The sequence below is a fragment of the Zalophus californianus genome, chromosome 15 (assembly GCF_009762305.2).
Source record: "Zalophus californianus isolate mZalCal1 chromosome 15, mZalCal1.pri.v2, whole genome shotgun sequence".
NCBI lineage: Eukaryota > Metazoa > Chordata > Mammalia > Carnivora > Otariidae > Zalophus > Zalophus californianus.
The window spans coordinates 2,827,933-2,854,670 of NC_045609.1; the positions used below are offsets into that span (position 1 = coordinate 2,827,933).

The 26,738-nt window shown below is 40.9% G+C and overlaps 1 protein-coding gene and 2 long non-coding RNA genes across 3 annotated transcripts in view; 1 reads left to right on the forward strand and 2 right to left on the reverse strand.

Moving 5' to 3' along the window:
- Positions 1-26,738, forward strand: part of PCDH15 (protocadherin related 15) — a 1,343,394-nt gene that overhangs the window by 248,253 nt on the left and 1,068,403 nt on the right. The window lies entirely within an intron of this gene.
- Positions 3,918-6,175, reverse strand: LOC113923416. The gene is made up of 3 exons (XR_003520321.2): positions 5,600-6,175; positions 4,848-4,906; positions 3,918-4,417 (listed from the first exon to the last, which is right to left on the reverse strand). It is a non-coding gene; the product is annotated as an uncharacterized LOC113923416 (long non-coding RNA).
- Positions 6,322-26,648, reverse strand: LOC113923415. Its single transcript, XR_003520320.1, has 4 exons — positions 26,086-26,648; positions 21,296-21,415; positions 7,341-7,450; positions 6,322-6,736 (listed from the first exon to the last, which is right to left on the reverse strand). It is a non-coding gene; the product is annotated as an uncharacterized LOC113923415 (long non-coding RNA).

Below are 26,738 nucleotides of genomic sequence, written 5' to 3' on the forward strand. Positions count from 1 at the left end.
GTAGAAATTCTGGACAATAGGAGAGAGTGGAAGTCAGCGGGAGTCTCAGGAGGCAGATGGAGCCCCAGTGACATCTTGGTTTCTGACTGTTCATGTCTCTTCTCTTCCTGTACCCTCTCCATCTTTCCATCTCTCTCTGCATCTCTCCGCTCCTGTCACTGTCTCCCAACACACAGATGCAAGGACACACATACACTGAACTGTGAAGCTTCTAGAATTGGCTATATGACTGTGGCATAATATATGAAAATTGTCATGCAAAAGAATTTGGAGATACAGGGGAAAAGGCATGCATGCCTCCTAAAGTGGTTAGATTTTAATTCCATGGACACCGGGGATTTTTAAGTAGAGGCTGATATAATCTGATTCTGCTGTCAGGAATCCCATTTTGATTTTTGGAAAACAAACAAAAAACAAGAAAGGGTGTCCCCACAGCCTGGAGAATGAATCGGGGAGGAACAGCAGTGACTGTCGGCAGGAAGCCAAGTGAAGATGTTGTCACTGAAGTCTAGAATAGAAATAATGAAAACCTGGAACGAAGCAGAGCTTTAGCAATAGGGTTAGCAGGAGAGAACCACATCTGTAAATTTATAAAAGTAGACCTAATGGGATTAGGTGCCAATTAGATGTGATCTTTAAGGAATATAATGGAATCAGGACAATTCCCAGATTTCTGGATCCATTGATCAAATGTACGGTAATGCCATTTTTTTCAAGATGGTGTAAATAGAGGAAGAAACAGGAAGATGAGTTTAGTTTCAAACTAGCTGCATCTGATATGCCAATGAGATACATAAGTTATGGGGCGCCTGGGTGGCTCAGTCAGTAAGTGTCTGCCTTCAGCTCAGGTCATGGTCCCAGGGTCCTGGGATCGAGACCTGCGTCGGGCTCCCTGCTCCACAGGGACCCTGCTTCTCCCTCTCCCACTCCCCCTGCTTGTGTTCCCTCTCTCGCTCTGTCTCTCTCTATCAAATAAATAAATAAAATATTTTTAAAAAGTGATATATAAGTTATAATATTTAATACAAAGTTGGATATGTGGGTCTGTGGTTTATGTTTGAATCACGGAAAAAGACTACATGCACACAAACTCATGATATACACAGGGTATTTTTGACTATGTCTCTGAATGCAACTAACCAGAGAACAGTGTATTCAGTGTAATAATATCTAAATAATTGGCTTTCTAGAAGGCAGGAAACAAATAGGTTTCCATTTCAAATAATGAGATCTAAAGAGTGGAGGTATTGCCTTTTATCTTGGTACTTGGTTGTGAATGTGTCTGAGAGGAGTGGGTAATAGTTTACCTAGATAATTTTTATTAATTCTGACTGTTTATATTATAGCATCTTTCAAGAATATATGTTTATTTTTCATGTGTTGTAATTCTGGAATTTACCAACCCTTTACATGTAAAATATTCAGTATTTCAAGTGTTTTGTGTTAAGATGTAAATACGGCTTTTCTGTTGACAATGATCTTAAATTGCAATTAGAATTTTATGCATTATGCTTTTGATTTGAGTATTAATTTACTTTACCAAACTAGTGGTATATGTTTAGATATCACTTATAAATTGATTAAAACTATAATCATTATTCAAAATCAATTACCACTTTAAACCATAAAATCTACCATTAAAAGTGTGAGGGATTCAAAAGCTGTGGAAAATACTGAAATTCTCATTTTAGTAGTTCATCAAATAAAAACAAACATCTTAAGAAGGTCCTTTTCCTTGAGTAGATGATTTTAAAATATGCCCCAAATTGACTTGATTTAAACTGTAAGAACAGGTGGAACAGTTTAGACCCGTTCATTACTTCTAAACTGTAGTTTGCTTCACAAGTGGTGGTAGGTTTTTTAAAAGCATTACAGATGCGGATGCTCAGTGTACTTCTGGAAAAGCTTGCAGATTTATATAAATGATTGCGTCTTCACCAGCTAAACACACCCATGGACCCAGAACCCAGATCCATAGACAGAACATTTATGTTCTCATTCTGAAAAGAGTCTGATACTTTTCTATCAGATATACAGACATGCACACAAACACAGACACACACACACACACACACACAAACACAGACACACACACATAATTTTTTAAATCATATTCTGCCAGTATTTTTAAGGGCAAGAATAATTCTGTCAGGGTTAATCAAGGAAAGTTCCACTGAGAAGCCTGACAGAGTTCAGATTATGAAAGATGGTGCTGGAGAAGGGTCCACGCAGACACATCCTGCGCCTCATCGTTGTGGGTGTTGCTCTGCGTCCTTAGTTACCTCCACTCCACCCTTCAGCCTGTCCTCTGATGAAAATACAGGAGTTTGTGCTGGAAAGGGAGGGAGGGAAGCCATTTGTAAGCTTCTAAATGTCCCGATTTGCATAGAGTAGTCTGCATGGTAAGTGCTCAATATGAGAGCTTGAATTAAAAGTTTATTCAAAATCAGTAACTGACAAGTATAGAGTAGACTTATAGAAAAGAGAAGGAAGGGAGGAAGGAAGACTTTAAATGCCTGACTGGATTACGGTACACGTGGTTGGGGTCATGGTGTCATGTGGGTGTGTAAGGTATATACTAATGAGCAAGATCAGTGATATATCAAAATACAATTTCACTCTCATGAATTCTTTAAAATCTGTTCATTGGAGTATGGCCATTTGATATCCTGAGATAAAACTGGTAGACCCATTAATTTTCTTTCTTTCTTTTAAGATTTATTAATTTATTTGAGAGAGAGCGCATGTGTGTGTGAGCATGTGTGAGTGGGGGAGGGGTCGCGGGGGAGAATCTCAAGCAGACCCCCACTGAGCTCAGAGCGACACACAGGGCTGGATCCCGGGACCCTGAGGTCATGATCTGAGCAGAAACCAAGAGTTCAGAGGCTTAACCGACTGAGCCACCCGGGCGCCTCATAGACCCATTAATTTTCTCGAAGCCCTCAGGTAATAACCTATTTCAGTTTGAAAGTAAGAATACCCAGTACTGTGTTGTGATTAAAAAAAAAAAATCAGATGTAATTTAATATAAAATTTCCCTCCTCTGCTACTAAACGGGGTGCTGCCTCAACCGGGGCCGTAGATTAGAGAGAAACTTCATCCTCCTTTTCTCTTTCTGGTTTCCCTCCCTCGAAAATGACTGCGGCTTGAGCCCCTGTGGGGACAGATGAAGGGAGAGAGAAGGGGTACATCAGGAACATTTCTTCCCTGCTGAAAGCACTGAGTTCTCTGGCCTCTAGGAGGTTTGTATTAACTCTTCCTCTCATGGGGCACTTTTGTGAACTAAAGATTCTTGTCACAAGGACTTCTACAACTGGACCCCATATGTTGCTAATGCTGTCTCCGTGTTTCCCGTGACTGGGTTTTTACGCTCAACTTTTGGTTCATGAGTGAGCTGTCCCGCACAGACTGGTGTTGAGGTCCTTTATCCCCCCAGAAGGTTTTGTCGGGAAATACATCATTGAAATGCGTCAGCCTGGTTTCCTCTTCTGAGAGGCCCAATTTGGACTCATGGGAAGGAGACGGTTGTCTCTGTAACTCTAGAAGGACAGAACTTACTGCCTCTGCCAAGAACGGTTAACCAGTTTCTCAACTGACCTCAGACCACCACACGGACTCAGACACCTGCCGGGATTGTCTCCAAGAGAGACCCCAAAGAGCCAAAAAGTGTAAACACTGGGCTTGAGTGTGAACATGGCAACCACTACCCCTTTCTTTGAGCAGGAGGAAGGACATGTTATAATGACTTTCTCTCCAGAAATTCTCTGTATCACTATTGTGTGACCCCCTTGATACCACCTTGATCTGACCGGGAATCCAAGAGTCATGAAAGAGGTTCTCTGACTTCTCCTCTAGTTACACACTTCATGTTTGTCTTACAGTCATGTGTTTGTTCTTAATATCTATTTATTGACATTACATTAAATATTGGGGCAGGAATTATCCCACCTCAACATGATACTACAGATGATTTTAGTTTTGAGAATATAAGACTGGATTAATCTATCGAAGTGCAGAGCCGTGCTGACAAGTACAAGGGTCGAAGTTGTCACCTGGCTTCCAAGGTAACAAGTTGGCCACAGCTGCATGGGTGCTGGGAGCTCACCGAGGAGTCCAAACGTAGAGACCAAGAATGGTTTGTTGCTCACTACAGCATCAGAACATCTGTGCTAGCTTTCCAGTTCCAAAGGGTCATGTGAAGAGGCAAGGTGACACTTGCACACAGAGTGGCTTGTGTTTCAGGAGCGGAAGGCTGAGTTTAGGAAACTGGAACCTTCCGTAACTGGGAGTAGGTATGCCTGTCCTCTCCTCCCAGAAGGAGATGGTATCATTACTGTACAACAAGAGGAGGATGCTGCCTGGGTTACAGAGTGAAACAATATTCCTCCCTTCTAAGCTGCTCACTCTGCAAATCAACCTGGAAAATACAGTGAGGAAGAAAGGACAGTCAGTGCCTCCTTGCAAGTCACGCAAACTGCAAGAAAACCGTGAAGGATTGTCTCCTAGATGCCAAAGGTGGCTTGTAGCAAAAATACGAGTTCAATTTCTGTGTTATATTTGAAGTGATCGTTAAATATTTAGGTGTAAATTTTGTGTAGGAAATTTGAATTTAGAGGTTAAGGTTTATTGCATTAACTTATTTATGTTAATTTAACTTCAGTAGAAATCAATTTATTGCTTTATATTCAGAAGGAATTGGCCCTTAGGGCATGTGGAATTTTAAAGTTTCAAGATTCTGTTAATGACAGACACCAGGATCTTACACTAAAAGAAGATCTGGAATATTTCTTTACAGTGATAAATATTTACAAAATAAGTTTTTTCATTAAAATAATAAAATTACTTACGGGATCTTATGAATTGATAATGTTGTGGTTTTTGTTATGATACTTGGTAACTGATGTTTCTGTTGAGGAAGGAAAGGTATATTAAATCGTGTCATTTTTTTTGTTGTTCTAACGTCTAAGAGAAGTCCATAATATTCCATTTGGTACAAGGTCTATATCACTGAGATGAAATAATTGGGGAATATTACAAATTCCAGCATGACTGTCCACAGAATGTTCCGAATGTGTTTGAAGAAGAAGTTATATGTATCACATTATTCTAACAGCTATCTTGTAAAAGTATTTAGCCCTCAAGTCTAAATCAGAGATAACATGTGTTTCCTTTCTTTAGAGTGCCTCCATCAAGGGCTCCTTTCCTTTTCCCAAACTTCCATCCTCACCCCGGGACATTTACTTCCATATCCATGTGCTGTTACAATCATTTTCTAACTCCTCATCGGAGATAAGCTTTCTCCCACAGATTTTTGGTGTATAGAAATGCCGGAGCCCTCTCAGAATACTCCAGGATTTCCACGTCTTCATGGATCCCTGAAAAACCCTACGGTTTCAGATTCTCTGTGAAGTTCTCTCTGCTATCCACTTGCCCTCACCTCTGCATTTTCTGGGCTGTTCTTGGAAGCTGATCACTTACTACTTAATCCCTTACTTTCCAAGATGAGTATGTTTTTACCGCAGATTTACTTCCATGTAAGTCCCCAGTTTTCCAGTGTCTATCCCGTCCTAATACTGGGGAGGGCAGACATAAATATCACCTTGATGTTTCCTTTGATGTTTGAGTTCGTTTTGGACGCAGGACTCCGGGTGTTCAGAGTGCGAGAGATAAAATTAAAAACCGGCCGCTCCAAACTGAAGAGTGTCGGCTGACTGCTCTGACGGACAATTTAAGTGTGATCGTCGCCGTAACGTTTTCTCCATCCTCCAGCCACCAAACCACTGAACTCTTGGCCTCTGCACCCCTGAGTTCTTGCTCACCTCCAACAGGCCTTGGGGTGCACCATCCTGCCGTGTCTTGACTCCTGGAAATGGATGTGTAGGTCTGGCCTGTCCCCCATGCTGAGCTGTACGTGGCAGCTACTGGATAATTATCTGTTGACTATTTAATGCTCCAGAAACATATCACTAGGCAACTTCTCTTGGCCATAATAGAGAACAGTCTGCTGTCAGCCGAACATGCTTATATAAGAAGGCCTCTGATTTTCATATATGCTTTTGAACGCCTGTGTATTATGCTGTCAGGCAACAAAGTGTATTTTTTATATAGCTGAAACATTTCCAGTTGTTCTGTTGGTCAGCACCCTTCTCTTCTGCACTCTCTAGAGAATAGCGGATTTTAGTTCATCCTAAGACATAGGAAAAAGATGTTCAGCCTACATAGGTGTGAGGATCCTTGAGTTATTTTTCCCAGCTTCATTTTAAGTGCATACTGTGTTCCTGTAAGAGCCATGGTCCAGTTACACCATGCTGGGGTCGCTGGGGGAGACCAGGAGGAGGCACGCTTGATTTGGGTCTGGGATGTGGGCCCCTCCGCGCTGACCACGATCCATCTGTGCCTTTGCTCTTTGGCTGATGTAGGAGAGAGGTGGATGGGAGCTCTTGTTGTTCGGATTTCAGGTGATTCAGGCAACAGAGAACACCAGCAGTCTTGAGAGAAGAAAGAGCGTGAAGTAGAGGCATCTGTCTCCCTTCTCTCTCTTGAGAGTAGACGTAGGCATACGCCTTCCTTGACTAAATGTTAAGGCTTCTATCTGCTCCAAGTTCTTGCTCTCCCGAGTTCCTGTAGGTGCTCTTTATTCTTATGCCAGAGAGCCCAAGGTGGTATCTGATGTTGGTTTCCCTCACAGAGACCCGAGTTAAGGACTCTGGTGTAGGTAGCTTAGTCAGGAGTTACCCTAAACCATCAGGACAAGATGGGAGGAGAAGTCAATAAAAAGTGTGTTATTGATCTCGTTAACACTTTGAGCTTCTGGGGCTCAAGCCTCTAGAACCATACAGCACGCTCTTAGGATTTTCTCTCTGACGGTGGAGACCCTGGATCCTTAAACCAAATTTCACCCCAACCCCGTTGCTCCTGGATGGTTAGCTCCCCTGCATTTCCCTGCAGTTTCTTCCCAGACACCTCCCGTGGCCCCAGAGAATTTCTCAGATCACAAATGAATGGCCGGTGTTGTGCACAACACTGTCCACCATACCGGGTGCTGTCACAAAGGTAGGCTAAGGAGAAGTGAGCCGGGCTCCAGCCCATGGGCCACAGGAGGATGAGAATTGAGCCACCCTCGCTAGCTTCTGGGCACAACACCTTCCCCCGCGGCATCCTTGTTCTCTGCCCACATCCTCTGAACAGCATCCTTATTAAACTTCCCTCAAATTGCCCAGTGTGAATGTACCCCGTGTTTCTGCTGGGACCCTGACAGACACAGCCTCTGTCGGGAGCGGTGCTGCCCAGCAGAATGCACTTCCGCAGTATCCTGAACCACATGCAGGACGCAGACCCACCTGCACGTGCGTTGGTGACCTCCCATTAAGTTGTGTCTGTGTTTGCCAGGTCTCCGTAATGAACAAGGAACGTAAATGTGTTCAGTAGGGCACCGAGGTGGACTCGTTCCCTGTGGTAGGAGAAAGAAAAAGAAAAAAAAGATATGGTATTCTGTTTCGAACCCACTGGTCGAGACAGCGCAGATAGGCAGTATTAATGTGAGAAAACTTAGCTCTGACTCAGTATAACTGAGGACAGGGGGGTGATTAATGGTTTTAAGTATGTCTTATAGTAGAAAACGTTTGTACGCTGTGGTCCTTGGAGGTCATTTTAATTATAAAAGCATTTCTAAAGTCCTTGTTAGGGCTCCTGGGTGGCTCAGTCAGTTAAGCAGCTGACTGGGTTTCGGCTCAGGTCATGATCTCAGGGTCATGAGTTCAAGTCCTGCACTGGGCTCCACATTGGGCGGGGAGCCCACTTAAAAAAATAAAAAAGTTGTCATTGTCATAGTTACTACACATAATAGAGAACCACATGTCTCTGTTTTGTAGGGTATCTAATCAGTGTTTGAACAAACATTTTTTTTTCATTATAATCAAAACAAAGATCCCTTTGTTATCGAATGAATTACAAAGTACAGGACTGCAGATTTTGTACTATAGTTTGTGGCAAAGAAAATACAATGTATTCTATCCAAACCAAATTCTTTCTTTCTCTGATCTTTACATTTTTGTCACTATAGAAAAGTCCTATTCGCTAAAAGTGTAGTTTATTATACAGCAGGCTCCTGCTTTAGTTTTATAAGCATCATTTCTTATAAATTTTGCAAATAAGAGCAGAACTTGTCATTTGCACTGTGATGTGTTTTGTTTTTGTTTTCGTTTCTCTCTCGCATGGAGGGAGCGAGAGGCCCACAGACAGAATGGTCAGTGTCGTAAGGGAGGGGGCACAGTTACCAAAGCCGAGAAAGTGCCCTGAAGAGCTGCGCTTCGCTCATTTTTTTCCTGTATTATAGACAAGTGTCTCTTTTCCCTTTTTTTTTTTTTTTAAGATTTTGTTTATTGGGATGCCTGGGTGGCTCAGTTGGTTAAGCGTCTGCCTTCAGCTCAAGTCATGATCTCAGGGTCCTGGGATCGAGTCCCACGTTGGGCTCCCTGCTGAGCAGGGAGCCTGCTTCTCCCTCTACCCCTCCTCCCTGCTTGTGTTCTCTCTCTCTCCCCCTGACAGAATCTTAAAAAAATAAATTATTTATTTATTTTGGAGAGAGAGAGACAGAAGGGGAGGGGGAGGGGAGGGGAGGGAATCTCAGGCAAACTCCCCACTGAGCAGGAAGCCTTATGTGGGGCCTGATCTCAGGACCTCAAGATCATGACCTGAGCTGAAACCAAGAATCGGACGCTTAACCAACTGAGCCCCCCAGGTGCCCCTTATTTTTCTTTTAAACAAGTTGCAGCACACTTTGTCGCTATTAAAGTCATTTCATAAGAGATATGCATGCGTTATATTGCATGCGTTACAGTATTTTTCCCCTTTAGGGAGGGCTGGTAGTACCCAGTCAACTATTTTTTTCCTATTATTATGTTATGTTAGTCCACATACATGACATCATTAGTTTCTTTTTTTTTTTTAAGATTTTATTCATTTATTCATGAGAGACAGAGAGAGAGAGCGAGAGAGAGGCAGAGGGAGAAGCAGGCTCCCAAGGAGCAGGGAGCCCGATGTGGGACTCGATCCCAGGACCCTGGGATCATGACCTGAGCCGAAGGCAGCCGCTTAACCATCTGAGCCACCCAGGCGCCCACATCATTAGTTTCTGATGTAGTGTTCCCTGATTCATTGTTTGTGCATAACACCCAGTGCTCCACGCAGAGCATGCCCTCTTTAATACCCATCACCAGGCTAACCCATCCCCCAGCCCCTCCCCTCTAGAACCCTCAGTTTGTTTCTCAGAGTCCATCATCTCTCATGATTCATCTCCCCCTCTGATTACCCCCCCTTCATTTTTCCCTTCCTTCTCCTAATGTCCTCCATGCTGTGCCTTATGTTCCACCCCAGTCAACTTGTAACACACCAAATTACTTTCTTGTTTATGCAGAAATGGTAAATATATTTTAATGGGTGATATCCAGTTCCTTTCTACCTTTGTATTTGGTTCTAAGTAGTTTTACATTATAAATGGTTTCATTTATTTTCATTTTGTAATATCAGAGTGGATACTAATATCTGACAGAATCATAAGTGTAAGGTTGAATTCTTAGAGGATGGGAAAAGACTCAATGAGTTTAAGTAGCCAGAATGTGGGGAATGTAATGAATAGATAACTATTCTAAGGTTGAAATGTGATGTCCTTTGATTCAATCTCCCATTCCTTCAGATTCATTGGTTCAGAAATACTTGAGCATCTATGTTAAACCAAGCACTCTGCTATTTGTTATGGATACAAAGATTGAGCAAACACCACGAACCTGGCCTCAGGGATTTGGCTCAAAACTATTGCATTGAATATTAATATTTCCTTGAAATATAAGACATGAGTATATAAGAAAGCATGCTACAAGGAGAGTTGAAATTTCATGTGGGGTCACTGAGCTGAGGTCAGCTGGGTTAATGCTTTTGACTAAGCAAAGGCAGTGGGGGGCAAAGTTGCTGGAATATTCTGAGTTAAGTAAAAGATTTATGCAAATCCCCTGAGGTGGGCGTCATCATAGTCACACTGGTGGGAATACAGACTGATAGAAAGAGGGTAGAAATGCCAGGAATCATCACTAGGTGCTGATTCTCACAGAAACTTAAGATGCTGATAAGAATTGTGCTATCTTATAAAAAATTGGGACAACATATCCAAATTCGCATTTTCAAAACATTTTTAAGGTACTGTGTGTAGAATTGTTTGGAGGGGCCAGTAGAGGATGGACATTCATCCATCTGGGTCCAGTTTCATGGCCAATGTGAAGGGCCACATCCAGAAGGAAAATTGAGATGGAGAGTACATGGATGGATGTGCAAGATATAGTTTAGAAGTGAAATGAAGGGAACTGGGTGATCAATTGTATAAAGACAAAGTCATCAAATGTGATTCCTTTGTTTTTATCTTGGGGAAAGTAAGCTCACAGTACCTCTATATACTAAGTAAGAGAACATTTTGGAGATGAATAAGTCCTGGAAGAGAATAAATCATATGTTTGGAGAAATTTTGACACATGTAAAGAGATGTTTCATAGGCATTTGATTATACTGGTCCTTAATTTAAAAGTCTAGACTAGGTCCATATAGTGAAAAGATACTCATGCAAATATTTACCATTGTGGGTACATTTTTCTTTTTTTTTCTCTTTAAAGATTTTATTTATTTGAGACTGGGGTAGTAGGAGCATGGGGGTTGGGGGCATGCAGAGGAAAATGGAACCACTAAGTAGAAACAAATTTTAAATATTTGTCTCTATGGGGGAGAAATATTATGTTAACAGATACTTGAATAGCTAAGTTACATTTTTACAATAATACCTCACAAAACAAGTCTTTATCATTAAAAAAAGACTTCTGTAACTTTTTAAAATCTCAGTTATAACCAACTTCCCTAATATTGAACATTTTTAGAAAATATATATATATTCCAATACTGTATCTCCAAAATATATGATTGAGTTGTTAAATGACCCTATATAATTTTTTGACTTCCCCTTTTTCTCAGCCACAAGTATAACTTATAGCTATAAATAATTCATGCAAGAGATAGAATAGTTAACAAATGCCAAGCTGATTATTTTATAGACAAAAGAAGAACAGGTACAACACAAATTAGGTCTCAGAAAAACCAAGACCTCCAAGGAAGAGGGAGGTGTTTCACAACCAGTTTCAGAAATATACTTTATGCCAAGGGAGAAACGGCTTTTCAAGAGGTAATTTGTAATAGGCTTTTCCTGTTGTCAGTAATGGACCGAAAGATTTAGTACTATTCGGGTGTTCTGGAAGGACCCAACATCCATTTCTCATCCTGGTTTTGAGCGCCCCATCTGCTCTGGTGTGATTTTCATACACCCTGGCTAAGACCCTAATCATGCCGCTCCTTCGAGTTAATCTGTAATGATCCTCCATTCCCCGCAGAGTATCGTTTTCTTGATCTCTCTCCCTTTTCATTTTATTTTCACATTATACTCTCTCCTCCATTCCCAGTCTGTCTCCTGGAGGTCATGGTCTCTCTCTATTGACGCAGCCCAGCTCTTCCCCATTACTTTCCAAGTATTGTGTTTGTTTTGTTTTAATTGAAACATTGAGAGAAAGGGAAGAATACTCTGTAATTAATTCTTAGGGCCTAAGGAATATTTTTTTCAGTTTTAAATCATGCATTATTTAGACCATTCAGAGTCCTAACATAAACAAACTTGAAACATTTTTCTATACATCTTTGTATCAGGCATTGATATTACCAAAATAATCACCATTAGAAGAGTTATTGGTTTTCCATATGTCAAGAAAAATTATTCCTGGATCTAAATTAATCCGCATGCTTAGGTATATTTACTTAGAGAAAATTCTTCCATATTTGAATTTCATAATTTCTTAAGCAGCTTTGTGTTAAGATCATATATCATGTCAAGGTCAGAAACAGAAGCATCAATCATTAGCGCAATGTCTCCTCACGTCTGAGGTTTCAATTCCACTTTCCAGCAATATCTTCTCCACTTTTCATACTGTTAAAAAATTGAGCAGTTTTTCAGTACAGTATGTTTGGTCTTGCATCTTTTTCTATCTCCTAAATTAATCACATCTTAGTTCCCTAATCTATGTGTGTGCCTATTTGGGGAAGGAGCAAGAAGCATAGTTGTGTTTGCTCTCCTGTTGTATTTCTCCCTTCTTTCCCCTTCTTCAGGGTTGGAAGCATTCATGTCCCATGTCTTGCTTTTGTTTCTTCTCAAGGCTGAGTATTTTGCATGGTTTTACTATGCGGAGGGGGGCAGAGCAAGGACAGACTTCTGGGGAGCAGCCCGAAAAAGAAGGAGAACCGGAAACACTAGAGAGGAGATGGAGGTCTGGTGTTTGGAGACAGTTGGTGTTTCAGACCTCGCTCCTTTGCTGAGCTCCACAAAGGTAAAGTCTCCTACAGCCAGAGTCCACAAGTAGGTGCATGATATCCAGGGAACCAGGCGCTAGGTCTGCAGGACTGGGCAGGATGCCAGGCCCTGTCTGTGACATGGAACCAGGTCACTGGACCTCAAGGAGACATGTACAGCCTGGACAGTTGGCAAGATTGCCCTCTTGCTGTTCTCAGCTACACTAGGATCGCTTCCGTGTTAGACCTTGTGCTTCCTGTTCCTTCAACCTGAATGGCCCTCCTTGTTCGCCAGAGACTGACTCCGTTCTAACACATCACCTCTTCAAGAAGACTGTCCCGGAGCCAGATTTATCTCATGTTTCCTGCCCAGAGTCCCTCGCTGTTATCCTGACAACACTCTCTCCCAACGCCGTTAGCTTGTTCATGGACTGATGTGTTCCAGATGGTTTAAATCATCCACCAGAGAGGGCAGAGCAAGATGGCAGAGGAGTAGGAGACCTGGATTTCATCTGGTCTCAGGAATTCAGCTGAATAGGGATCAAACCATTCTGAACACCTACGAACTCAACAGGAGATCGAAGAGGAGAGTAGCAACAACTCTCTGAACAGAGAAGCGACCACTTACTGGAAGGTAGGGCGTGCGGAGAAGTGAATCCGAGGCGATATTCGGGAGGATAGACGGCGGGGGAGGGGCCTCCGTCGGCCGCTTCTGGCAAGTGCTAGAGCCGCGGAGCCCAAAATCGGACCTTCTAGAAGTCGGCTCCGCTGAGGGACGTCGCTCCAGTGGCTAAGCGGGGGTGGAACCCTCGCGGGACAGTGTGGTCTCAGGACCCTCGGGGTCACAGAAAGACCGGGGGTGCCTGAGTGCGGCAGAGCTCCCAGGGATCGGAGCGGGGAAGCCGGCTGCAGAGACGGAGCCGAGGCGCGGGCTCTCAGCTCGGGGTGGCCATAAACTGTGATCCGCGGCCCAGTCAGGCCACTGCTCCTCCAGCAGGGACCCAACAAGCGGCAGAGCCGGGGAGACTCCCCTCCCTCCCCCGGGAGGAGCGGCGCGGGAGCGCACCGCAGGGATCTGCTGGGTTTGCAGACTCCACACGGGGTCGGGTGCCAGAGATAGCAACGCTCGGTCACAGGCCGGGTGAGCACGGAGTGCGGCCGGAGACCGGGGACACGGAGTGACTGCTTTTCTCTGGGGGCGCACTGAGGAGCGGGGCCCCGAGGTCTCAGCTCCTCCGGGCGGAGATTGGGAGGCCACCATTTTCACCCTGGTCCTCCAAATCTGTACCGAGAGCTTGCAGGGAACAAAAGCTCCCGAGAGCAAACCCGAGCAGCTTGCTTAGCCCGGACCGACAAGGGCGGGGCAATTCCGCCTCCGGCAAAGACATTTGGGAACCACGGCAACAGGCCCCTCCCCCAGAAGATCAGCAGGAACAGCCGGCAAGCCAAGACCAAGTTTACCGATCAAGGAGAATGGGAGAACTCCAGCGCTAGGGGAATACTGCACATAGATTCATGGCTTTTTAAACATAATTCATTACTTTTTCAAAGTTAATTTTTTAACTTTTTTTTAAATTTTTCTTTTTTCCCTTTTTCAAACAACATCTTATCAATCCCTTTTTAATTTTTTTTTATTTTTCATTTTTAAAGTCATATTTTTATCCCTTCATAGTAGTTACCCTTATTTTTGGCATATATATATATATAGAGAGAGAGAGAGTTGTTCTCTCTTTAAATTTTGAGATACAATTTCTTCTAACAGATCAAAATATACCTTAAATCACTAGTATATGGCTTTGTTCTATTCTCTTGCCTGATCACATTCTCTCCCTTTTTTTTCTTTTTTTTCATTTTTCTTTTTCTTTTTAAATCTTATTTTTCTTTTTAAAAACAACTTCTTATCTTCTCAATTCCTTTTATAAAATCTTTTACAATTTTCATCTTTACAGTCATCTTCCATCCGTTCATTGTATCAACCCTTATTTTGTACATATATGTCTTTCTTCCTTCAAAATTTTAGCAGGCACTTTCTTCTAACAGACCGAAATAGGCCCAAAAGCTATTGTGTGGCACTGATATATGCACTAGCCTGATCATATTTGATCATATTCTGTTTTTTTTGTTTTGTTCTGTTTTTGTTTGTTTTTATCTTTTTCTTTTTCCTTTTTTTTCCTCTTCTTTCTTTCCCTTTCTTGTCCCCTGCTTTCAGGTCTTTTCTGATTTGTATAGAGTATATTTGCTGGAGATGTTGTTAACCTGTTAGCATTTTGTTCTCTCATTCATCTATTCTCCTCTGGACAAAATGACAAGATGAAAAAAATCACCTCAGCAAGAAGAACAAGAGGTAGTACCATCTGCCAGGGACCTACTCAATACATTAGTACGATGTCGGGCCTAGAGTTCAGAATCATGATTTAAAGATACTAGCTGGGCTTGAAAAAAGCGTGGAAGTTATTAGAGACACCCTTTCTGGAGAAATGAAAGAACTAAAATCTAACCAAGTCGAAATCAAAAAGGCTATTAATAATGTGCAATCAAAAATGGGGGCACTAACTGCTAGGATAAATGAGGCAGAAGAAAGAATCAGCGATATAGAAGAACAAATAATGGAAAATAAATAGGCTGAGAAAAAGAGAAACAACTACAGGATCACGAGGGCAGAATTCGAGAGATAAGCGATACGATAAGACGAAACAACATTAGAATAATTGGGATCCCAGAAGAAGAAGAAAGAGAGAGAGGGGCAGAAGGTATATTGGAGCAAATAATAGCAGAGAACTTCCCTAATGTGGGGAAGGAAACAGGCATCAAAATCCCGGAGGCACAGAGAACCCCTCTCAAAATCAGTAAAAATAGGTCAACACCACGACATCTAATAGTAAAACTTACGAGTGTCAGAGACAAAGAGAAAATCCTGAAAGCAGCTCGGGAGAAGAGATATGTAACCTACAATGGTAGAAACATTAGATTGGCAACAGACCTATCCACAGAGACCTGGCAGGCCAGAAAGGACTGGCAGGATATCTTCAGAGCACTAAACGAGAAAAATATGCAGCCAAGAACACTACATCCAGCTAGGCTGTCATTGAAAATAGAAGGAGAGATAAAAAGCTTCCAGGACAAACAAAAACTAAAGCCCTACAAGAAATATTGAAAGAGGTCCTCTAAGCAAAAAGAGAGCCTAAAAGCAGCATAGATCAGAAAGGAACACAGACCATATACAGTAACAGTCACCTTACAGGCAATACAATGGCACTAAATTCATACATTTCAATAGTTATCCTGAATGTAAATGGGCTAAATGCCCCAATCAAAAGACATAGGCTATCACATTGGATTAAAAAACAAGACTCATCAATATGCTGTCTGCAAGAGACTCATTTTAGACCCAAAGACACCCCCAGATTGAAAGTGAGGGGGTGGAAAACCATTTACCATGCTAATGGACACCAAAAGAAAGCTGGGGTGGCAAAACTTATATCAGACAAATTAGATTTTAAATCAAAGACTGTAATACGAGATGAACAAGGACACTATATCCTACTTAAAGGGTCTATCCAACAAGAAGATATAACGATTGTAAATATCTATGCCCCAAACATGGGAGCAGCCAATTATATAAGGCAAATAATAACAAAAGCAAAGAAACACATTGACAACAATACGATAATAGTGGGGGACTTTAACACCCCCCTGACTGAAATGGACAGATCATCTAAGCAAAAGATCAACAAGGATATAAAAACTTTAAATGACACACTGGACCAAATGGACTTCACAGACATATTCAGAACATTCCATCCCAAAGCAACGGAATACACATTCTTCTCTAGTGCCCATGGAACATTCTCCAGAATTGATCACATCCTAGGTCACAAATCAGGTCTCAACTGGTACCAAAAGATTGGGATCATTCCCTGCATATTTTCAGACCACAATGCTTTGAAACTAGAACTCAATCACAAGAGGAAAGTCGGAAAGAACTCAAATACATGGAGGCTAAAGAGCATCCTACTAAAGAATGAATGGGTCAACGAGGAAATTAAAGAAGAATTAAAAAAATTCATGGAAACCAATGAAAATGAAAAAACAACTGTCCAAAATCTTTGGGATACAGCAAAGGCAGTCCCGAGAGGAAAGTATATAGCAATACAAGCCTTTCTCAAGAAACAAGAAAGGTCTCAAAGACACAACCTAACCCTACACCTACAGGAGCTAGAGAAAGAACAGCAAAGAAAGCCTAAACCCAGCAAGCGAAGAGAAATCATAAAGATCAGAGCAGAAATCAATGAACTAGAAATCAAAAGAACAGTAGAACAGATCCACAAAACTAGGAGCTGGTTCTTTGAAAGAATTCACAAGATTGAGAAACCCCTGGCCACACTCATCAAAAAGAAAAGAGAAATGACCCAAATCAACAAAATCATGAATGAAAGAGGAGAGATCACAACCAACACCAAAGAAATACAAACAATTATAAGGACATATTATGAGCAACTCTATGCCAGCAAATTAGATAACCTGGAAGAAATGGGTGCATTCCTAGAGATGTATCAACTACCAAAATTGAACCAGGAAGAAATAGAAAACCTGAACAGACCTATAACCACTAAGGAAATTGAAGCAGTCGTAAAAATCTCCCAAGAAACAAAAGCCCAGGGCCAGATGGCTTCCCAGGGGAATTCTATCAGACATTTAAACTAGAATTAATATCTATTCCCTGAAACTGTTCCAAAGAATAGAAATGGAAGGAAAACTTCCAAACTCATTTTAGGAGGCCAGGATTACCTTGATCCCCAAAACAAAGACCCCATCAAAAAAGAGAATTACAGACCAATATCCTTGATGAACATGGATGCAAAAATTCTCACCAAAATACTAGCCAATAGGATCCAACAGTACATTAAAAGGATGATTCAGCACGACCAAGTGGGATCATCCCTGGGCTGCAAGGCTGGTTCAACACCCACAAATCAATCAACGTGATACAATACATTAACAAAAGAAAGAACAAGAATCATATGATCCTCTCAATAGATGCAGAAAAAGCATTTGAAAAAGTACAGCATCCTTTCTTGATCAAAACTCTTCAGAGTATAGGGATAGAGGGTATATACCTCAATATCATAAAAGCCATCTACGAAAAACCTACAGCGAATATCATTCTCAATGGGGAAAAGCTGAGAGCTTTTCCCCTAAGGTCAGGAACGCGGCAGGGATGTCCACTCTCACCACTGCTATTCAACATAGTATTAGAAGTCCTAGCCACCGCAATCAGACAACAAAAAGAAATCAAAGGCATCCAAATCGTCAAAGAGGAAATCAAACTCTCACTCTTTGCAGATGATATGATACTGTATGTGGAAAACCCAAAAGCCTCCACCCCAAAACTGCTAGAACTCATACAGGAATTCAGTAAAGTGGCAGGATATAAAATCAGTGCACAGAAATCAGTGGCATTCCTATATACCAACAACAAGACAGAAGAGAGACAAATCAAGGAGTCGATCCCATTTCCAATTGCTCCCAAAACCATAAGATACCTAGGAATAAATTTAACCAAAGAGGCAAAGGATCTGTACTCAGAAAACTATAAAATACTCATGAAAGAAATTGAAGAAGACACAAAGAAATGGAAAAACGTTCCATGCCCTTGGATTGGAAGAACAAACATTGTGAAGATGTCAGTGCAACCTAGAGCAATCTACACATTCAATGCAATCCCCATCAAAATACCATTCACCTTTTTCAAAGAAATGGAACAAATAATCCTAAAATTTGTATGGAACCAGAAGAGACCCCGAATAGCCAGAGGAATATTGAAAAAGAAAAGCAAAGCTGGCGGCATCACAATTCCGGACTTCCAGCTCTATTACAAAGCTGTCATCATCAAGACAGTATGGTACTGGCACAAAAACAGACACATCGATCAATGGAACAGAATCAAGAGCCCAGAAATGGACCCTCAACTCTATGGTCAACTCATCTTCGACAAAGCAGGAAAGAATGTCCAATGGAAAAAAGACAGTCTCTTCAACAAATGGTGTTGGGAAAATTGGACAGCCACATGCAGAAGAATGAAACTGGACGATTTCCTTACACCACACACAAAAATAGACTCCAAATGGTTGAAAGACCTAAACGTGAGACAGGAGTCCATGAAAATCCTAAAGGAGAACACAGGCAGCAACGTCTTCGACCTCAGCCACAGCAACTTCTTCCTAGAAACATCGCCAAAGGCAAGGGAAGCAAGGGCAAAAATGAACTATTGGGATTTCATCAAGATAAAAAGCTTTTGCACAGCAAAAGAAACAGTCCACAAAACCAAAAGACAACCGACAGAATGCGAGAAAATATTTGCAAATGACATCTCAGATAAAGGGCTAGTATCCAAAATCTATAAAGAACTTATCAAACTCAACACCCAAAGAACAAATAATCCAGTCAAGAAATGGGCAGAAGACATGAACAGACATTTTTCCAAAGAAGACATCCAAATGGCCAACAGACACATGAAAAAGGGCTCCACATCGCTTGGCATCAGGGAAATCCAAATCAAAACCTCAGTGAGATACTACCTCACCTGTCAGAATGGTTAAAATTAACAAGTCAGGGAACGACAGATGTTGGCGGGGATGTGGAGAAAGGGGAACCCTCCCACACTGTTGGTGGGAATGCAAGCTGGTGCAGCCACTCTGGAAAACAGTATGGAGATTCCTCAAACAGTTGAAAATAGAGCTACCATATGACCCAGCAATTGCACTACTGGGTATTTACCCCAAAGATACAAATGTAGGGATCCGAAGGGGTATGTGTACCCCAATGTTTATAGCAGCAATGTCCACAATAGCCAAACTGTGGAAAGAGCCAAGATGTCCATCGACAGATGAATGGATAAAGAAGAGGTGGTATATATACACAATGGAATATTATGCAGCCATCAAAAGGAATGAGATCTTGCCATTTGCAACGACGTGGATGGAGCTGGAGGGTGTTATGCTGAGTGAAATAAGTCAATCAGAGAAAGACATGTATCCTATGACCTCACTGATATGAGGAATTCTTTATCTCAGGAAACAAACTGAGGGGTGCTGGAGTGGTGGGGGGTGGGAGGGAGGGGGTGGCTGGGTGATAGACATTGGGGAGGGTGTGTGCTATGGTGAGCGCTGTAAATTGTACAAGACTGTTGAATCACAGATCTGTACCTCTGAAACAAATAACACAACATATGTGAAGAAAAAAAAAGAAGATAACAGGAGGGGAAGAATGAAGGGGGAGTAAGTCGGAGGGGGAGACGAACCATTAGAGACGATGGACTCTGAAAAACAAACTGAGGGTTCTAGAGGGGAGGAGGGCAGGGGTATGGGTTAGCCTGGTGATGGGTATTAAACAGGGCACATTCTGCATGGAGCACTGGGTGTTATTCACAAACAAGGAATCATGGAACACTACATCAAAAATTAATGATGTAATGTATGGTGATTAACATAACAATACAACATTATTAAAAAATAAAAATAAAAAAATAAAAGGAAAATATTTAAAATGAAAAAAAAGTAAGAGTGAGATAAAAATCAATAATGCATTCTGGAAATCTGCATCATAGTCAAAACATCACATAGACTAAGGCAGGGTAAGAAAGTAGGTCACTGAATTTGGAGCCCTTTAACTTACATTTGATGAAATATCAGTATAATAAACTCCTCCAATAAGTTAGAAAAATAAAAAAATAAATCACCCACCAGATAATTATCCCCAGAAGCCCGGGGCTTTGTCTGTCTCCCCTGCTTCTGTGAGCCCATCACACAGGCTTTAATATTTTACCTTTTATGACTTTTTTTACTTTCCATAATAGAATTTTTTAGACTCCAGAGTTCATGATGGATTTCCATAACCATCAAGTGGTCCACTCATGACCTAATCACCTTTGTGAGGTTTTGAACAAGCAGAAGTCTTCTTCATTTTATTTTTCTCAGATTATATACAATATGTCGGGGTACCATAGTTTCATTGTTGTTAATGCAGACTTAGTGAGTAAGACTCAAGAGACTGAACGATTTATCAAGGCTTTAAAAGAAACGTTAATAAGTTTTGTGCAGTTTTCCAAGGCAGGCTGTCATTTAAAAGAGTTAATGAACTAGAGGTACCCAATTCTGAGAAGCAGATACAATTAAGCAAGGTATCGATTTACCCATTAGAAGACAATTAATCATTTTCACTGTAAACAAAATGATGAAGTTTGGTTGTTAATCAAGAATTTTGTTTCACTCTTCCATTTTAGATTGCAAGGTTAAAATAGATTATTTTGCATGTTTAGTAATAGTATAGATATTTCTCTTGGTCTTGGAACAAGCAGCCCATAGACAGCAAGGATCCCTGTAAATATGAAGAGATGTAGCATAATGTAACTATGAATACAAAAATAGAAGTTATATGCCACAAGGAATCAACTTTGATAGTAATTATTATAAATATTGTTTATGGTCCCAAGAAATGAACAAGAATGTGGCTTCTGTGCATTTTCTCGAGCTTCACAACTGTTGAGAGAAAAGATTTCATAAACCTCAGCTTTATTGATGGATGGGTTTTCCTAAAGTCCCCCCCACTTCTTAGGGTAGAAAACGCAGGAAAGGGATGGAGTCTTCTTAACTCTCAGCTGTCCCTTTAACTCTTAGAACCTTCAAGCATTTTTGACTGTACCCTAATAATAAAATTCTCAGTGTCACCCACACCACGCATACACATGCAGGTTTGTGAGTGCAACTAAAAGAAAATTTCAAAAATTATTTTTTCCAAAAGTTGACATGTTTTGTTTAAAGTCTCTCCCCTATAAAAAAGTGCTGTGGGGATGACTTGAAATTTGAAAAACCGTGTCTCTGGTCGAAGGAGAGCTTTGTTGTGTGTGTGACCCTGTGTGGATTCATACCGTGCTGGCTTGAACAGAGTTCCCTTGGGTTGGGAGGCCTTTGTGACTTTTCTTCCAGGAGAAACTTGTGTGGGTGAGCCAACGCCAGCTCTCTTCACAGATGTTCTTTCTGCTGTTAGTCTGAATCAGGAGAGGATTTTGATCAAGGTCAAGGCAAGGGCATCAGTCAACATTATTCCTGATGATATTTAATGATTTCAGTATTCATTAATCCCCACTAATTATGTACACTTTTTCAGAAACTGCTTGAGTGATCATAAGCTCCGTGGAAAGAGGAGAAGTGGTTCCTAGTTTCAGTGGCTGGGGGAGAGTTAACTGGAGGACTGTGTGCCTTGGTCTCCCCTGGCTTACTTGTCATTAATGGTATCACGCTGTAAACCAACTATCGGTTGGCATTTTACAGCAGCTTGGATTTGGACGAGTCCCTGAGTCCCTCTGCGGTTACTGGAACCAGCAAGGCTGACTGCCAGGAATTACGTTATGTCATCCTCGTAAGTCCAGGGTAGATCTGTTTTGGGCTACCGTGGGAGAGCAGAGGAGTGCAGAGGATTGTGCAAACATCCAAATCACCCAAAACTATATCAAGTCAATACACAGTTGAAGAGAAGAGAGAGCCAGTGTATCCCTGCTATGCCCCATGGGAGACGGTCTAGTTCCCCTCCAGACCTGGCCCAGAAAACCCACCTAGGCCAGGTTCTGACTCTCAGCCTGCTCCTGACTTTTGTGCACACAGTTAAACATCAGGAGAAGACTGTGGGTGTCGTGTGCACAGATTTGCCTACAAGGGGATTCAGCATCTATAAGTGGAATACCCTCGCCAACGTAGCATATGGACCCGAGCAACCCAGATTTGCAACCTTAGTCTTTTAGAAGTTTACACCAATTTTTTAAAAGATTTTATTTATTTAAGAGAGAGAGAGAGCATGAGCAGGGGAAGGGACAGAGGGAGAGGCATAAGCAGACTCCCCAAAGAGCAGGGAGCCTGATGCGGGACTCGATCTCAGGACCCTGAGATCATGACCTGAGCTGAAGATAGATGCTTAACCAAGACTGAGCCACCCAGGCGTCCCTGAAATGTGACTTCTGATCCTACTATTCTTTCTACTTTTACTGGATGGTGGTCTTCTGTAGTAAGAAATGTCCCTCAATTTCTCTTAAAGAGGAATGGTGGTAAATGGTTTGATTTTGCCCTTAATCGTTAATTTTCATAATAAGGAGTGATGTAGTTTCCACCAGTGATGATTAGTGGATTTTTGTCCAGTACTGAACTCCACCTGATTCTTAACCCAGTGCTTGCTGGTTTTGCCATTTTTTCCTATATTTTCCTAAAGTGCTTTTCCTAAATATGTCCTAATTAAGGCATGCCTAAGAGCTATTACAATATGCATTGAACAATTAAAGTTTTATCTTCTTTGAATTAAGAAGACTTTTGATGGTTGATTTGGATGGCTTAAAATTACATCTAGGGAAACTTACTATTTTTTAAAAGATTTTTATTTATTTATTTGACAGAGAGAGAGATAGTGAGAGAGGGAATACAAGCAGGGGGAGCAGCGGAGGGAAAGGGAGAAGCAGGCTTCCCTCTGAGCAGGGAGCCCTATGCAGGGCTCAATCCCAGTATCCTAGGATCACGATCTGAGCCGAAGGCAGATGCTTAACGACTGAGCCACCCAGGCACCCCACATCTAGGGAAATTTAAATTAATGAATATTCCCCAATAAATTTACTACAGTAAAAATGGAGATTTCCAATACTTCTCTGCTTTTCCTTTTCAAAATATCCTTGCAGAGTCTTTACAAGAAAGAGCATTGGAATTCGATCTCAATGAAGGGCTACTCTGGACAGTTTTAGGACATCAGACAGGCAACTTAATGTCTATAAGTTGCACAGGGAAAGCTGTAAGTTAAAATAGATGTTGATAAACAATTCTGGATGAGGATAATGACATATAGAAAGAGCAAAGTAGTCCTACTTTAGGTACCAATGTTTCTTTTTTACTTCAGAACTAATCAGGTTAGATTATAAAGGAATGGTAAAATCGTACCCTTTATTTTTGATTGAATTGTAATCTGTAATCTTGTTAGATTATCACATATAATAACATATAGTACAGCTTTAGAAATGCTGTTACGATTATTAAGTAGGAAAAAAGAGAGTCGAATCAACATTAGTGGCCCTGGGTGTTAATAATGAATGAACTAAGAGAAAAATTGAGAATAAAGAGAAAAAAGAAAAGAGAAAAAAAATCGGGAGTCAGAGTCAAGAATTAAAATGCAGTCTCAGTAGCTGGGCTACTAGGGAAGAGTAAATCCATGAACTAATTAGAGATAAGCCCCTCAGAAAATGGGTTGACTCGAGGGATCAATCAACAAGGGATGGGTATCCAAGTAGATACTAAGTGGGTGTAATAAACACAAATTTCAGGATTTCCAAGTTACTCGAGTTTTTATCTTCTGTAAAAGTATGATTCTGCTTGGATCAGAGAATGGTGGTCATATGGAATGCATGGTTTGGAGGGTGGGATAGAAATAGTTCTACCAAGAAGCTCCGTTCAGTATCATCGATTAAGAGGAAAGTGGTTTCAACACTGTCTTCCTCATCACTCTGCGATGAAATAGAGTATAAAGGTTTTATAATGGGGAAACACCAATGTGTTCACCGTGGTGGCAACAGATATAAACTTCACCCCCCATCCTGACAAAAATAGTGTCTCGTTTTGTTTTTTTATAAAGACCAGATCTATCCCATACTCGAAGTTCACGGTTGTCCCTCCCATCCAGGGACAGTGAGAATTATGACTGACACCGTTTAGCTAGCAGAGTATTCGAAGGTTTCCATGGACCAAATGCCCCCCCAGCCATAAAATGTGTGTAAAATACAGATTTAAACAGCAACAACAACAAACTGTAAAAATCTTCACAAAGATTGTATTTTGTCTGAAGTTAAGATAATCCCCAAGCTGAAGAATGTAGGGGAGTAAGTCAGAGGGGGAGACGAACCGTGAGAGATGATGGACTCTGAAAAACAAACTGAGGGTTCTAGAGGGGAGGGGGGTAGGGGGATGGGTTAGCCTGGTGATGGGTATTAAAGAGGGCACGCTCTGCGTGGAGCACTGGGTGTTATGCACAAACAATGAATCATGGAACACTGCACCAAAAACTAATGATGTAATATATGGTGATTAACATAACAATAAAACAATTAAAAAAGATAATCCCCAGCCCCTTTCTTATATTATACCTACAGAACCTGCTATAACTACCTCTGCCCTAATGCTTTAGATGCGGGGCATTGAGAATCCACCCTGCCTCATTTTCCTTAGTTCTTCGAAAAAGGTTATGAGCTTAAATGTACTCTTTTATTTCCAAATGATTAATTTGTACTGCAACACCTTGAAATACCAGTCATCACATATAATCCATGGAAATTTAATGCAAGACGAGAGGTGACAAAAACATTAGAAGAGGCACAAATAACACACATTTATGAAATGGTTATAGCTTAGATCTCTTTTGTCCCTAAAATATATATACAAAATAAATGACCATTAGACATGAACTTACAGTGATATGATAATGGATACTCCCCAAAGATTACAAGAGTGCTAATAAGTGTTATACACATAGAATGTCATACACATGCATGTGCATTTTATAAATATTTCTAGTTTATTTAAGGATTCTCTGATAAAGATAATAATCTTTTAAATGCCAGTCATAATAATACTTGGGTTCTTATAAATTCTATTTTTTTAGTCTGAAATAGGAAAATTAATACATTTGTAAGAACTCATAGAAATTGGAACTGTAGGGCGCCTGGGTGGCTCAGTTGGTTAAGCGACTGCCTTCAGCTCAGGTCATGATCCTGGAGTCCCGGGATCGAGTCCCGCATGGGGCTTCCTGCTCAGCAGGGAGTCTGCTTCTCCCTCTGACCCTCTTCCCTCTCATGCTTTCTATCTCTCATTCTCTCTGTCTCTGAAATAAATAAATAAAATCTTTAAAAAAAAAAAAGAAGTTCTTTATAAAAAAAAAGAAATTGGAACTGTATGTATACAGTATTTAATTTTACTGGATTTACAAACTATGAAGAATATTTATATTTCTTATAAAATTTTCTAATATTTTTATATTATTGGGAAAAATCAATCTGCTAAAGGATACTTTGTATCCGGCAACTGCTTTGTAGATGCTAGAATATGCTGTTTTTGACATCTGAAGTTAATGGCCCAAATTCACAATTTAAAGTCCTGTACTTGCTTTTATGGATTTGCTTTGGAAAGATGAAATTTCCTGTGCATATTTCCACATTAACTGGGAATGACAAAGGGCTGAGTGAAGCCAGATTCAGGTAACAAAATGTACTTTGAATAAAAAGAAAACAGATTTTTTTAAAGCTATATATTTTTAAATTTTGAAAAGACTCAACATCAGGATGCTCTCTGAAGTTTGGAATCATATTTTTGACATTTAGGTTTATATAATCCTGCTCCTTTAAATGAGCATGAATTTAAATAACAGCAAAATTATAGACAAGAGGCCAGTTATATTTCACATGGAAAAGTGGAAAAAATGTTATTTTTAGAACAGCTATACATAAGAAATATTTTTCAGTTATTGCTCTAAATTCTGATTTTTTTTATTTTGTTGGATGAGGGATGGTTGCTATTTTCACGACATTAAAATAACATTCATCTTCTTCAATTACAAAATTCAGCACATGTTTAATGTAGATTCTTTCATTTCTTCACCACACCATTCCCAGCTCCATTCAATTCAAGGAAGGTCTTGTACCTGGCATTCAGCGGTGTCTGTGCCGTCACATACAAGGGACACTTCGCAGACTTCTTAGCAGGACTCTGAGCCGTCTCTGACCGATTTGCTCACACTCGCCCTCTTTACACGCTGCCCTGTCCGGGCTGTCTAACACCATGTACAGTGGTTTTCCTTCTCTGTTGCTGATAAAAATGAATCTTCTCCACTATCTTAAATACTGGAATTCACCAAGGCTTTCTGCCAGACTCTCTTTCCTTTTCTTTTTGCATTATCCTATTATTCTAGTATCTCCTGGTCCCCTTTGACACGTAGACATTCACACAAATACATCTAGCTATCTTTCTATCAATTGATCATCTGTTTCATTCCCAAGGCTTGGAGGATAAATTCTTCTTCACTGTTAACTTCTCTATGAGGTTGTAATATCTTCTCTACCTTTTGGGCAGTGGAGCCTTTTTCCAGGATAGTCTTCTGGTTTTTAGACTGTGGGCAGATCCCTTTTTCAAAGTAGTTTTGCCTTTGCTTGGAATTCCTCTCCAGAGAGGAATCCCCCTGTTTTTATGGGAGTCCTTCCTGCTTTCCTGAGCTAGTGGGCGGAGTGCTGCTAGACGACTTCACAGAGGAGAGGACATGACATCAGCCATTTGTGACTTCTGGCATACTCTAGATCA